Source organism: Parus major, chromosome 5 (assembly GCF_001522545.3).
Source record: "Parus major isolate Abel chromosome 5, Parus_major1.1, whole genome shotgun sequence".
Classification (NCBI taxonomy): Eukaryota; Metazoa; Chordata; class Aves; order Passeriformes; family Paridae; genus Parus; species Parus major.
In genome coordinates, this window is record NC_031774.1 from 49,598,194 (window position 1) to 49,611,379 (window position 13,186).

Consider the following 13,186-nt stretch of genomic DNA (forward strand, 5'->3'; position numbering starts at 1 on the left):
CATCTCTCTCCCCTGTGCTCCCTTCTGCTCCAGCAGCAGCCCAAACCGTGTAGAGATGACATGGCATTTAGGGGTACTCTCATACACATCCTGGTGCACATTCTCAGGTGAGATGAGTAGAAATGGAAGATTCCCTTTGCCACGTGAATAGACAGGTAGACCAGGATCCAGAGCAGGTACAGGACAGCAGGTACTCAAAGCTACTTCTGTCAGGGGAAGGAGAAACCCCAGGTGAGACAGTTCCTCTGAGTGTGGATCTTTCCATGGTCTCAAGCAGAAGCAGCTCCTTACTCTAATGACATAACAAAGCCCCAAAGCCTCCTGAGATGAATCTCCACACCCAGCAGCATCTGTCCCTGTCAGACCAGACCTGAGCCAGCATGTCTGTTACCCCCTGTACCCTTTGCCCTTCAGTTAGAGAAGAGCAGAGCGCCCTTCATCGTGCCTTCATGCGTGAGGCTGTGAGCCCCTGGAGGCTTGGTGACCCGCTCTCACCCTGCAGCCTGTACCTTTGTGCCCACACAGTATTTACAGCTCTCCTGTGCTGGCCCCACTGCCAGCTGTGAGAGTGCCAACATGCTTCCTTTCTACTGCCTGTGGAGAGCCACGAGATGAGAAGCTTTCTGCCTGTGTGCTGAACCAGTGCTGGCTTATGAAGTATGTCTGACATCCAAAGGCCAGCTGTGCTCCATTCCATTCCCAAAATCTCGAGCCGGTGAATGAAATGAATGAAATGTAAGCACTGCTTTATGAGTTTCTTTTATGTAGTCACCTCAGGCTGCACAGGTGTGCTAGGAGCTGCTGGGATGGGAGATGTGTGTACGTGGTTAAGCCATGCAGAGGCACTTCACCTTGGAAGCACATGAGGAGAGGAGAGCCTGTTCAGAGACACCACTGACCTGGGCCTTGAGGAGGTACAAGGCTGAAATACTGACCACACCTGGCTGCCAAAAATACTCCTTAGCCATGGCTAAATTGCAGAGTGGGTAAATATACTTTAAAAAATTAAGATTCTTTCTATATGTTCCAAAAGAAATTAATGTCTTGGGCTTACTGTGTAAAGTACTGGCAGTTCTGCCTGAAACACCTGTACCCAGGAGGGATATCAGGTCCATCAGGACATATATTTATGTCTCGGGGATGCCTGCAGATTTTCTCTGCAGCTTTGCTGTTTGAACAAAGCCTTCCAAATACTGCAACATATTTCCAAACTACCTCTAGTTAGGAAAGGTGATTCCATGATGTTATAAATCCTAAACCCAAGAATCCTTGAGGAGAGTTTTGTGTTATTAGATGATACTGCTAAGGGATGAAAGTGACAGCTTTTCCATATGCTGGTTCCCCCCATTCCTCCACCCCTCTTGTGCTATTAAACTGAAGATCCAAATTTTTGTCATTCTCCCCAGTAACATGCACAGCTGCTGTCATCTCCACAGCTTGAGAAAGTGTCTTCTTGCTTGATGAGGAAAGATCAAATTTCCCTAAGATCCCCCTGAAAATTTGTCTCCACTTGCCCAAGAAATTTACCCTTTATGACATATCCTGCATTTACTGCCTGTGAAAGAAAAGAAAATTAGATGGAAAACACACTTAAAGTTGGTGGATTTTCCCACCCTGATAACTGTTCTCTGCAAAATGTTTTGAATCATGGCTGTTGCTTTAATATATTGAGCCTTCCTAAAGAAAGCTGGCAAGACCTTCTGGTGATCTACAGCCCTCACTTGCGAACAGGCAGACTCTGGCTTGTAAAGAGTAAGGAATAGGTGTACAACATTGTGTGTTTAGAGCTTTCATGCTTACTGGGCCTGTTCAGAAGCAGATGCTGCCAAGGAGAGTGCAGTGACATGTCTAACAATTACAAGTCCCATCTTTGCTTTCCTTGTTCTCATCTCCAAGAGCAAATCTGATACAAGGACAAATTCTTTCCCCCACTGAAGAAAACAAAATTTAAATAGCTCTCAAGTTCATCTGTTGAGTCTTCTTATCAAACTCCCATTCCTTATCACCCAGAGGAAAAAAAAATTAAATTTCTACTTTCTCTGCTAAGAATGGAAAATGGGTGGTCCTTAATCTTTAACCCAAGAGGCAGCTGCTTTCCTAACACAGTGAAGTCACTGCCACATCTATCTGCAACTGCTTGTCCTGAACTTAAGTTCTCAGGCCATTCTGGGTGCTCAGGGTCCTGCCAATGAAGAGGGGGAGTGAGAAAGGTGAGCCAGCTCCAGACTGACAGAAGTTTCATTGGGAGAAAGCTCTCTGCCCAATGGTGTTTGTACATAGAGGCAACACAGACAGACCATATTTTTTAGTGCAGAATTCATTTGGTGACACTTTAGGGATGGCTATGAATAAATGCTAATTCAGAATTGCCAAAGTAGTAAAACTGGAAAATAAGGAGACACTGCACAGCAGGAAATTTTTTAAGTCTTCAATTGCTTATTCCGTTCCCTGAGAAAGTCCTTTACCAAAAGGAAGGTTAACTTACATGTGATTGAATAACCCTGGGTGATGTGTGTGTGTGTGTGTGTGTGTGTGTATATGTGTGTATATGCTATAAATACAGACCTCAAAGATGATTATGTGTTTCTTTTTCCAGAAGATATTCCACAGTTGATGTCTCTTTTCACAGATCCCACCTACACCATAGTGTCACTCATTTATTTACCTCCATTTGGAATAAATGCACATTAGCAATAAATTCAAACATAACTTGTATGAAAGGTTGTCCAGCAGAAACAAGTTAGTTGTAATTATTTGGGTTAATGACTACAACTCAATTAGTGTATTAAATGCTATGGAAGGTAGAAAGTATTTCCACACTCTAAAGCACAAAGAACTTGACTAGAACTGGCTTGAACCTACATGATGCAGCGTTGGTGTTAGATGAGTATTGAGTCAAATTTAATTCTTGCCTTTGAAACCCAGAGAAATTCAGGCTTTATCCACTCTTACTTTCCATGGAAGAATGCAGAAGTGTATTAAGGTTCTTACTAGTATCTCTCATGGACATTTTTTTCTAGAATAAATTGAACCATTTTTAACTGTTTTTAACTCAAGGATTTCTTCTTTTGCAATGCTGGTAAGAAGAAAGCAAAGAGTTGCATGGTGCCCTGGCAGAAGAGGACCCTCTTGCTCTTGCTGGCCTTGGCTCTATCTCCCATGTCAGCCTCTTTTCAGCCAAGTTTCAGACTTAGAACAGCAAAAGCCAGGGAGCCCAAGGCTTAGAGCTGCCAGCCATTCTTTATCTAGGAGGCTGAAATAATAGTCTGGATTTCTGGGGGAACATTTTCTTGAGAAAATAGCTGAGGTTTGATGTTTCCCTTGATGTTTGTCCAGCAGAAAACTAAAGATCATGGAAGACAATATATTTTTGATAATCTGTGTGCTGCTGTGAGGTTTCATACCAACACTGTTGTCTTGACTGAGCATTTAAGTAGAATTAAGATGCATATTATAAATTGATTTGTCAGAGGATGTGGGGAGAAACTGTAAGCAACTAAAGAGGTGGCCTTGTTACCAACAGCCAACTTACATGTGGTTCTCTAGCTTTTCCTGGAGTTTCACAGTCCTCTGGGTGGGCAAAGTGATCTACTTACTAATGACCCCAAGCAGATTGTGAAAAGAAACAATAGGACCAAAATGCTTTATGCACATGGGAAATAATTAAGACATTAGAAATTGTTCTCTGTGTGTAATTGAATGATTCCTCCCCCTCATTTTCAGTTCACAGGATAGAGAGTAGCTATAAGAGAAAGCCAGTGGTTAAGGGTTTGGGGTTTTTTGTTTGTGTTTGCTTTCAAATTGCTGTCTGAAATGTTTCTTTAAATCCAAAGGAAAGAAGTTGCTTTACCGATTTGCTTTGAGAAGCTTCTGGTTGATGCAAAGGCAGTACATATTTGTGACCTCTTCAGAGGCTAACTTCAGGCTAATTTCTGTGTTGTCTTTTATATGGCTGGACACAAATACAAGCTATGAAGTAAATATTAAAAAGTTGTGGAGCTCCAGGTATTCAGACAAATGGCAACACAAACCACTGTCTAAAATCAGACTAAATTCAAGCAAATGGAGCAGTGCATTACTGAAACTATCAAGCTGTTTCCTGTCTGCCCCATCTTCTGCCACCTACTTTGTCTCTCCCTAAGGGCATCACCACTCCTTTCCTGGCATTCTGCAACTGTCTTTTAACTACTGTTTTCAGAATCCCTCTCCTGATCTTGACCAGTACTGGAGGGACAGAGTTATAAACTGAGTGAGTCTCAGTGCTGGAAAATCACCCAAGAAACAACAGGGCTTCTGACAGCACAAAAAGTAGAAAAAAAAGTGATATTTTCAGATTAAATTTGCAGTCCCTGTTGCAGGCCAAAGCTACTTGGACAGCCCACATAACCATCTGTGTTTCACAGTGCTTACCTGAACTGAACTGTCATTATTTTATTTCAGGCTTATCATTAGCTTTGAACAGAACTTTGTCAGGTCTAGGAAGGAAAGGCAGGAACATAGCTGTTGGCCAAGTCTCTTCCAACAACCTTCAACAGAAGGGATGAACCTGTCAGGGGCTGATTTGCCTTAAGGTATCCTGTGGCAGTTATTTGTTAGTCCTGTTACCACTGACCTGCTGACAGTGACTCTGGCTCCTGGTCATGGCCATACAGAAACTGTAAATTAGGGATTGGAGACTCAGAAACAATGATTATTTTGCAAGGAGACAGCTCTCCAAGTATGTGTTTGCACACACACTTGTGATTTTGCTGTGAAGGCTTTCCTTACCTGTCATTCCTATAGACAATGAACCCCAGTTGTCAATGAATCTCTCAAAGATCTGAAATTAATCTTTCAGAGACCTGCTCTGGGACCTTCTGTATTAGAAGAGAATTTACAAAGGAATACATTACAAGAACTTACAGCCAGCAGTAGCTTGCAAGGGATCATGCTTTAAAAGCAAAACTATTGTCTAATGGTGCCAAAATTCATTCATTCTTGCAAAGTCTCAGATCTTCCTGTAGCACATTCATTCTTAAATATCATGCTCCATGCGTGCAGCCAGATTTGGTATTTACATGACGAACTCTGCTAACCAATGCTCCTTAATATAGTTGCAGCCTTGTGATGGGATTGTTTCCCTCGTGAAAAAGCAGAATATCAAGTACATTAAAAGATATGTGAAGTATGGCAGCTACACAGTAGTTTTATAAGACTAAGAGAGAAAATTATGTCTTGCTATGCTGAGTTGAGGCCTTTTCTAATTTTTGACAGTTTACATTTCCAACCTATCTGGTGAAAATCCTCTTTGGTTAGCACCACTGGAGCAAATTCAACTCTCAGCAATGTGGGTGTAGGTTTGGAGTAATTCCATTCTGAATGGCAGAAATACTTCAGATGTGCTCTAGTCCCAGTATATAGGTGCCATGATGGAAAAAAGCTGAGAGGACTCCAGCTCATGGAATTATGATCACCAATGACTTGACCATAGGATGTGTTTACCCCCAGAGGAATTACAACTGGTGAAGTGAGGGACATCTCCTACGAGAAGTAAGAGCCTTATTTCAGACTTGTTTTGTAAGAAGCAATCTGAAACAGAGACCAGAGACCTTGCTCAGAAAACTACAACGCTGTGTCTCGGAGAGGTTTATCTGCAGGTCTCTCTCTGGCTGCTGGGGAACTGGGGCATAGAGACAGAAATTGCTGCAGGGCACTGGAGACCACAAGCAGAGAGAGAACCAGGCTCTGGTTGGGAGTAGGAGACAGGTGCACGGGCTGTACTGGGAGGAAGCACTGAGGTAAAGGAAGATGTGTACAAAGCAACAGGTTGGGCTTTTGCACAGCATTGAACAAACCCTTTGCAGGACAGGAAGAGTGTATGTGTGTGTGGATCAAGAAGTTACTGTTTCATGCCAAGTTTCAGGCTGCCATTAAGCCAAGTTTCCATTCTTCTTTCATCCCTCTCCCAAAACAGACTAACAAGAGGGTGATGCATCTTCACACTGGCCAGGGCTGGATTCTGCAAGCTCATCCATCACAGCAGCCACTGGCCTACACAGGAAGCCACAGAGGCAGCATGACTGTGGTTTAGGGAGGCGAGGAGAGATGCTCTTCTGGAAGGGAGCCAAGGCCAGACACCCCATGGCAGGTGTCCCCATCTTCCCCGTTCCTTCCCTTCCCTTGCTGTGTATCTGCTTATCAGTCAAGCTGTGATTTTGCCTTTGCAGGCAGAGCTGGAGTGGGATGTTGCTGTATGCCCTCTCTGGCTTCTGGTAGCTGCCTCTCATTACTGCCATGTTGCTAAGGTTTTTGAGACTGTTGTCCAAGCCCAGCAGCTGGATTTTGGCAGCCTTCCAGGCACTTCCACTAATGTAACTCAAAGTTGCTGCAGGTTTTCTCAGGAGTTTCAGGTTGCTGCCAGACTCTTAGGGATGCTGGCTTTTCCTGGCTCCCCTTCTCCAAGGCTTTAGCTTTGATTCTGGATAGTTTACATCTCTGGAGTCGTTAGCTGCGGGACCTTTGTGCTTCTCCCTGCTTATGTATCACTCCAACATTTCATCAGAGCGAGGCGCAGCTCTGGTGATGTATGACATGGGAGCATCATCAGTCAGCCGGCGCAATAATGATGCATTAGCGTAATATGCCTTCAGGATGGAGTTGTACTGATGATGTATTTTCAAAAAGATGGAGTCCCAGAGAAAAGAAACAGTCTGGAGCTAATTCAGTATGAACATGGCCACCGAGAGCACACACTGCAGCTGATTGGGATAAGAAAGATGACTTTACATTACCCACTCTGACCCTGATCCTTTCTTTTTCTCCTTTAATCTTTCTGCTTTGCCCCCTCCTCACTTCTCTCCTCCACCAGCACTTTCCCCCTCTTACTCTTTGTTCCTTTCTCTTCTTTTTTCTTTCATTTTTTTTTTTTTCCTGTTTGGGTTTTTTTCACACTGGTGACTCTCATGGCCACTGGCTTTATTCATATATTCCTGTCTCTCACAGTCTGACCTTGTGTCATGCTGTATAACTTAATATTATCCCACTAGAAACTTTTTCCCCTCTCTGAGTGAGATAATATTAAGGTGACCTGTAAGTGCAATAGATAAAAATCTCCAGGCCATCTAGGCAGTGACATTAAAAATCATCACAACCCTTAAGTGATGGAGGGGGTGAAATCTTAGGGGATCTTTCCTTGGCAAAGGCAGCAAATGCGGGCTGAGGAGTGGCTACCCCTGGGATTTCTCATAGCCTTCAGCTTCTGGAAGATGAGAAGTGTGTTAACCCATTCATACAGCTAACAATATTAAAACAACAAACAGCACTCGATCAAACCCAGATTGTCATCTTTCATTGGATAAAAAGTAACCTTTCTAATAAACATTTCAACTAATAAAGACTACAAAAGTAATTAGCTATTAGCTTGCTAGCCTCTGACACACAGACATTCATTTGAAAGTAACTTTTCCTGCAGTGTTTAGACCAAGACAATTGAATGACGGGAAGATATTATACCAAGATGAAACATAAATAAAATTGGCTTCAGTCTCGTCTGGAATTCAGGCTATACATGGAACTCAGATAATGCCCTCAGTCTAGTCCTAACATGTCGTTAGCATCCACCTCAAGAACAGATGAATTCTAGGAATTTGATCTTTCAACACTCTCAGATGTATATTCTGTGAAATAAAGCATTTTGCAATGCCTCGCAATACCAAAGAATTTTGTAATAAATATTCACGATGGAAAAAAAAAAAGACTTTTTGTGATGTTTGCAGTTATTTTCAATTTTTATTATTCCTGCGTCTCTTTATTTATCATCATTGGTTTTTATTTAAATTACATTATACTCAGAGATTCCAATCAGGACACAGCAACCTGTTGTAAAAGGACCAGGGCACACACACTTAAAAAAGCAGTTCTTGTTTGGTCACTTAATCACTACACCCTACACAGTGCAGAATTTCACTTTATGTTTAGAGTGAGTTAAAAATCCTCTGAAAAATGCAGGGGCTTGTAGCCCTGGTGGTTGAAATCATCTGTTTATTCATGTATAACTCAGGCACATCAGTGTGCCTCAGCACTGAGCTGAACTGACACAACAAGTGTTGATTTTCCATGTCTAGCTTGTGGCCTCACTGTTATAAAAGCTACTAAGCAGGTCAGCTGTGGAGACAGGCAGAAAATGGACTGTAGCCTGCTCTGCTCATTTCCCACAGCCTGCCACGCTCAGTGCAGTCAGGACCAGGAAGCAGTGACCTGCAAGCTTGATGTAGTTCTGCTCTTGCTGCTCCAAATTCATTTTCTGTTAAATTGTTCAGGTGGGAAACTGTAGTATCTCTGGAACAGATATCTTGCTTTTCATTTACTTCCAGCATGAGCTAATTCATCCTCAGCTCATCCAGATGGAAAACCAGGTCGTTTTATTCCCTTTTTACAGGTAGCGAAATTGAAGCAAATTTAATTGACATATTCCAAGTCATAAAAAGCAGGAAGAGCATGGGTAGCTTAGAAGTCTGCTATTCTAAAGCACCAATTCTGCTTCAGTCCAGGAAAGCCAATTCTGCCTTAACTTTAACCTCTTCTGAAATACAACTTCTAAATATCTATTCATCAAGTATCAGCAAGAATAGCATTGCAATTCTTTGATGTTTTTTCTCCCCATAAATTGCCATGAGTTTTTCTACCAGTTGTTGTAAAGGTTTGGCTTGCACAATAAATGCTGCCAGAGAGATGATCTCTGTTGCTCTCTAGCACCAAAGCTCTAATTGGCTGGTGAGATTGATTAACATGTGAAGTGAAGCTAAGGTCTTTAATCAATCTTAGAAGTCATTTATTGAGAGTATAAGACAAAGCTATAAAGGTTGTTGCAAATGACATATTTTAATATTAAAACCAGAATCTGCCTTTGTAGAAGTTTGAATATGTTTTTTTTCCCGTTTATAATAAATTAAGATTAAAATTAAACAGATACAAAATAAAAGGAGGGTTCATAACTGTAAGTCTCTTTATCACTAGTCAGTAATATCCATAGCACTGGAATTCCTTGCCCCAGAATGCCTCAGAGCCCAGCCCAGGGTTGATTCACCCCAGCTAACACCTGCTATCACTCCAAAGTGGTTACTTATCATCATGTCTGATCTTGATGAGAAATTGGAAAACACTATGCACACTATTCTCATTTCTCTCTTTGTAGAAGCAAGGTTGAATAAAGTATAGGTGGTTGCATGAAATGTCGGTTTCGGTGAATAAAGAAGTCATATGCTGAGAGCTGATCCCCTGCTCTGCAAGGCAGAAGGGAGCATTTATCCTGCACAGATATCAGATTCAGAATGGGTCCTCAGGGAAGATTGGGGGTTGTAAAGATAAACCTGTTCCTAAATCTGAAAGCTCAGCCTGAGACTACACTTCTATGTAAGGAAGGGATATGCCAAGACATTGCATAAGCAGCTGACAGCTTGCTAGCTGGATGAAACAGAGAGACACCTCTTGGGTGATCTAACATATAGATAGTTATAATTATGTTTTTCTATTTCTATCCACCTGTCTTGAAATTGAGTAACTGTGCTGTTAAATTTGGATTGCAATAAAACCAGTATTCTTTGCATTTACCTTAACATTTCCCTTATGTTCATAGTGACTTTTGACTAACTGAAAGTCATCCCATAGAAAGGACTTGACAAGCCTCAAAGTAGGGTCCTGGACCAACATCTAGAACTACCTCATTGGTAGAGCTGTACAAAAGTGCTTAGTGACTTTCAGTTCAGGTCCTCAAGGATGCCCAAAAAGGCATCCATTGTCCCTCTGGGCCCAGGTGTTTCTCCAAAGGATCAGTGCAGAAAGCACTAGCCAGAACAAGAATTTACTCTTAGTTATTATTTTTCCAAATATCACTTTTTCAGTCTTGCTCTGACTACAGATTTCTTACCACAGAGTTTTTTGTTTGTTCAGCTGCTCTTCAGCTTCTTTTCAGTCACCTCAGGTGAAATTAAAGGCCAGTCACACTCAAGATCAAGCAAAACTGTCATAACAAAGATTTCCAGGGTGGCTCAGAGTAAGCCCAAATTCATCCCCTAATGCAGATAATATGAAACAGGGAACAGCCAAGAGTGATTTTCATATATCTCACGAAGATAAAGGTATTTAATTCCATAAAATTTGCCATCTACATTATAGGACAAGGAAAATGCAGCAGAGGGAAATCTTTAATATTTTTCCCCCTACCATACAAAACAGCAAAGGAAAACCCATTGTCTGAAATACAATTTAAAAAAAACTTCATTGTAAGACCAACTTCCTTTTCTTTTCTTTTTAACTGTTGTAGTCATTGGCATGTAGAAGCAGCAACTCTAAATGCATGTCCTCAGCACTGAAGCTACAAGAGGTGAGGATTTCTGTGGGCAATTGAGTGATCTGGTACAACCCAGCAGTTAAGAGAAAGACTGCTGTGATGGCCAGAAAGACAGTGCTTGGCCTAAGGAGAGTAAAACCCATACATTTTGTTTCTCTGACCAATGTGAAAGTTTCCTAAGGAAAAAAAAAAAAAAAGCTAGCAACAGATAAGAAAGGAGATGTGCAGTTTTGTTTCTAATGATGGAGTCGGTATGACCCTTAATGACCTCCTCCCATCTTTGGGCTCTCAGTGCCCTGAAGAGCAACAGATGCGCAGCTGGTAAGGCTAAATCAGGCCTGACAGCACAGCAAGACGGCTGGGGAAAAGGAGAACATTTTTTTCAGATATTAAGTCTGGTATTCTGCCTTTTATTGTGCAGGAGTGTCCTAATGAGGGAAGTGTGCATATAGAAATTAGAGATGGGAAAGGCTATCAGGTCATCTTGTCCATCCTCCTACAATGAGAGAGGTTCTGAAAGAAATGTAGCATTAATGTGGGGCCAAAGAACAGAAGAAAAGTCAGGAATAAAGTGAAATAAGTTCCAAAAACATTAGTGGCTGTTATAGGTAACACAAGTTAATAAATAACATTAAGGCAGACGTGAACATTAATTGGCCATTTAGATGGGTGTGCATGAAGTTAGTAATGACAGACAAGTTCTAATATATCCTGTCCATGTCCATAGTAAAAGCCAAAAAGAGTCCTCATTCAATAGGATAATGAGGCAGTCAATGGATGATCCAACTATTTGACCTGTATTTTTAGTACATTTAAATACAATAACTAAAATATGTTAACTACAGCTGATATCCAGCAAGAGAGAGAGAGAAAAAAAGGAAAATGACATGTCTTTGCAGGGAAAAGGGCTGAAAGTATTATTTCAGAGTTTACACTAGGCTTAAGAGTGGCAGGAGAGATGGTGGAGAGGTTGTATCACACAAAATACTGCACTCTGAGAACCTCTGTCACCACAAAACCCTGGTTGCAAATCTCACAATGGAAGAATTATATCCTGATCTAGCTCATTTTGCCAGTGTTCACTGCAAACCAATGCAGCCACCTGTCATGAAACGGGGCTGATGGTTGTTTTAGTTTAGATGAGTTGTGGGGTCTGTGCTGGAAACATCCTCAAACCTCTATGATAGTGGTTCTTTCATAAGCAGAGAAGAATTTGTGATGCCTAGAGAGCATTCTACAGATCTGTTCAGCTCTTCTCAAAAACCTCTTGTGTACAAAGAACAAAACATAAACCCCAAACTTGGTCATAGCATTGCCTCTACACAGGCTGTGACTGTAGGTGACCCAGCTTTTGTAGACACACTCCCCCTCCTCATGGTCTTGGAAATTCTGCATGGGGCTCATTTGCAGGGATGATGCTGCCACAAGCAGGTTTGAGAGTAACTCCATGAGCCCAAAGTGTTCTGTCCCACCAGACATCCCTGAATATGCTCTCCAAGCAGATACCCAGATTTCCTTGGCATGCACCATGGCAGTCTGAGCACAGCAGGGCAGGATCCACTCCACTGGCACAACCGGGCTTGAGACAGGAAGGCAAATCTTGTGTGTGTGAATGCAGCCCATGTTCAAGTAAATAGCATGGATATAAAACTTCTTGTGTGTCTGAGGCCAGAGAAAATGCACACATAAAAGAAATGTGGAGTTTGCTTGCCACTAGGAGAGACATGTAACTGTTCTGTAATGAAAAAAATTGATTCTATAGCTTAAGTAGACTGTCCAGTCCTTTTTGCATTCAATCTTCTGGATGATGATTGCTTCTCATTCCAGTGTTTAGAAAGGGTTTGGGGGAAAGGAGAGGGTTTAATCTCATGACTGACCTTTACAAAGTATTTACATACACAAATATTTAAAACATGCATAGCACCTCTCCTGTTTGCCAATTTGTCTCACTCACTCACTGAAGAGCCATTTGCACATGCAGCAGTCCTGATCCCTTCCTGTTTCCACTGCCCTGTCAGTGGGATGTGGGGTCTTCTTGGGATGCTGACTCACCAGGCTGGTGGGGTAATGTCAGCTTTGCAGTGTCTGAAGGGTGAGGTCAGTGCAGCCCAAGCACTGGATCTTATTCTGAGGCACTGACCTCCCTCCACCTGTGAACAAGGAGATGGGAATCTCCCCTAAGAAGGAGTTAAGGAAGGTTTATCCCAGGTAATTCCCAAGATGCCCATCTCTATGCATCAGGAGACGAGGCCAAATATATTAAAAATGTGGTTTCTAAGAAAGCAACGAGTATCATGTGCCTTCCTCGTGGGGTGTTCCACTATCCCAGAGGTGACAGGCAAGGGACCAAAAAAGTAGCATTCACCACTTTTTTCCCCAAGATCCAAGCTAGTATATTTCCCACCCTCTTGCAAGAATTAATGGGAAACCTTTTCTGTGTCCCCGACTTTGTCTTCCCCCCTCCCTGTATTCTGCTTTTCGCTTGTCGGATCCATTTGCAAATGATATCACTTGTCTGCATATTGTCACTTGCCGCCTGCCCACCCATTTATCAAGTGTCTGCAGCTCGGCACAGGCCTGCCCTGTCCTGCTCGCTCCATTGTTCCTCCTGACCCAGGGGAAGGCGCCTGTGAGCGGGAGGGAAGCGGGAAGGAAGAGGGGAGGAAAGCGGGGAAGGAAGTGGGACGGAATGGGGGAGGGAAGAGGGAGAGAAGCGGGAGGAAAGTGGAGAGGGAAGCGGGAAGAAAGAAGGGAGAGAAGTGGGAGGAAAGCGAGAGGGAGCAGGAGGGAAGTGGGAGGGAAACAGGAGGGAAACAGGAGGGAAGCAGGGAAGGAAGCGGGAGGGAAGCAGGAGGGAAG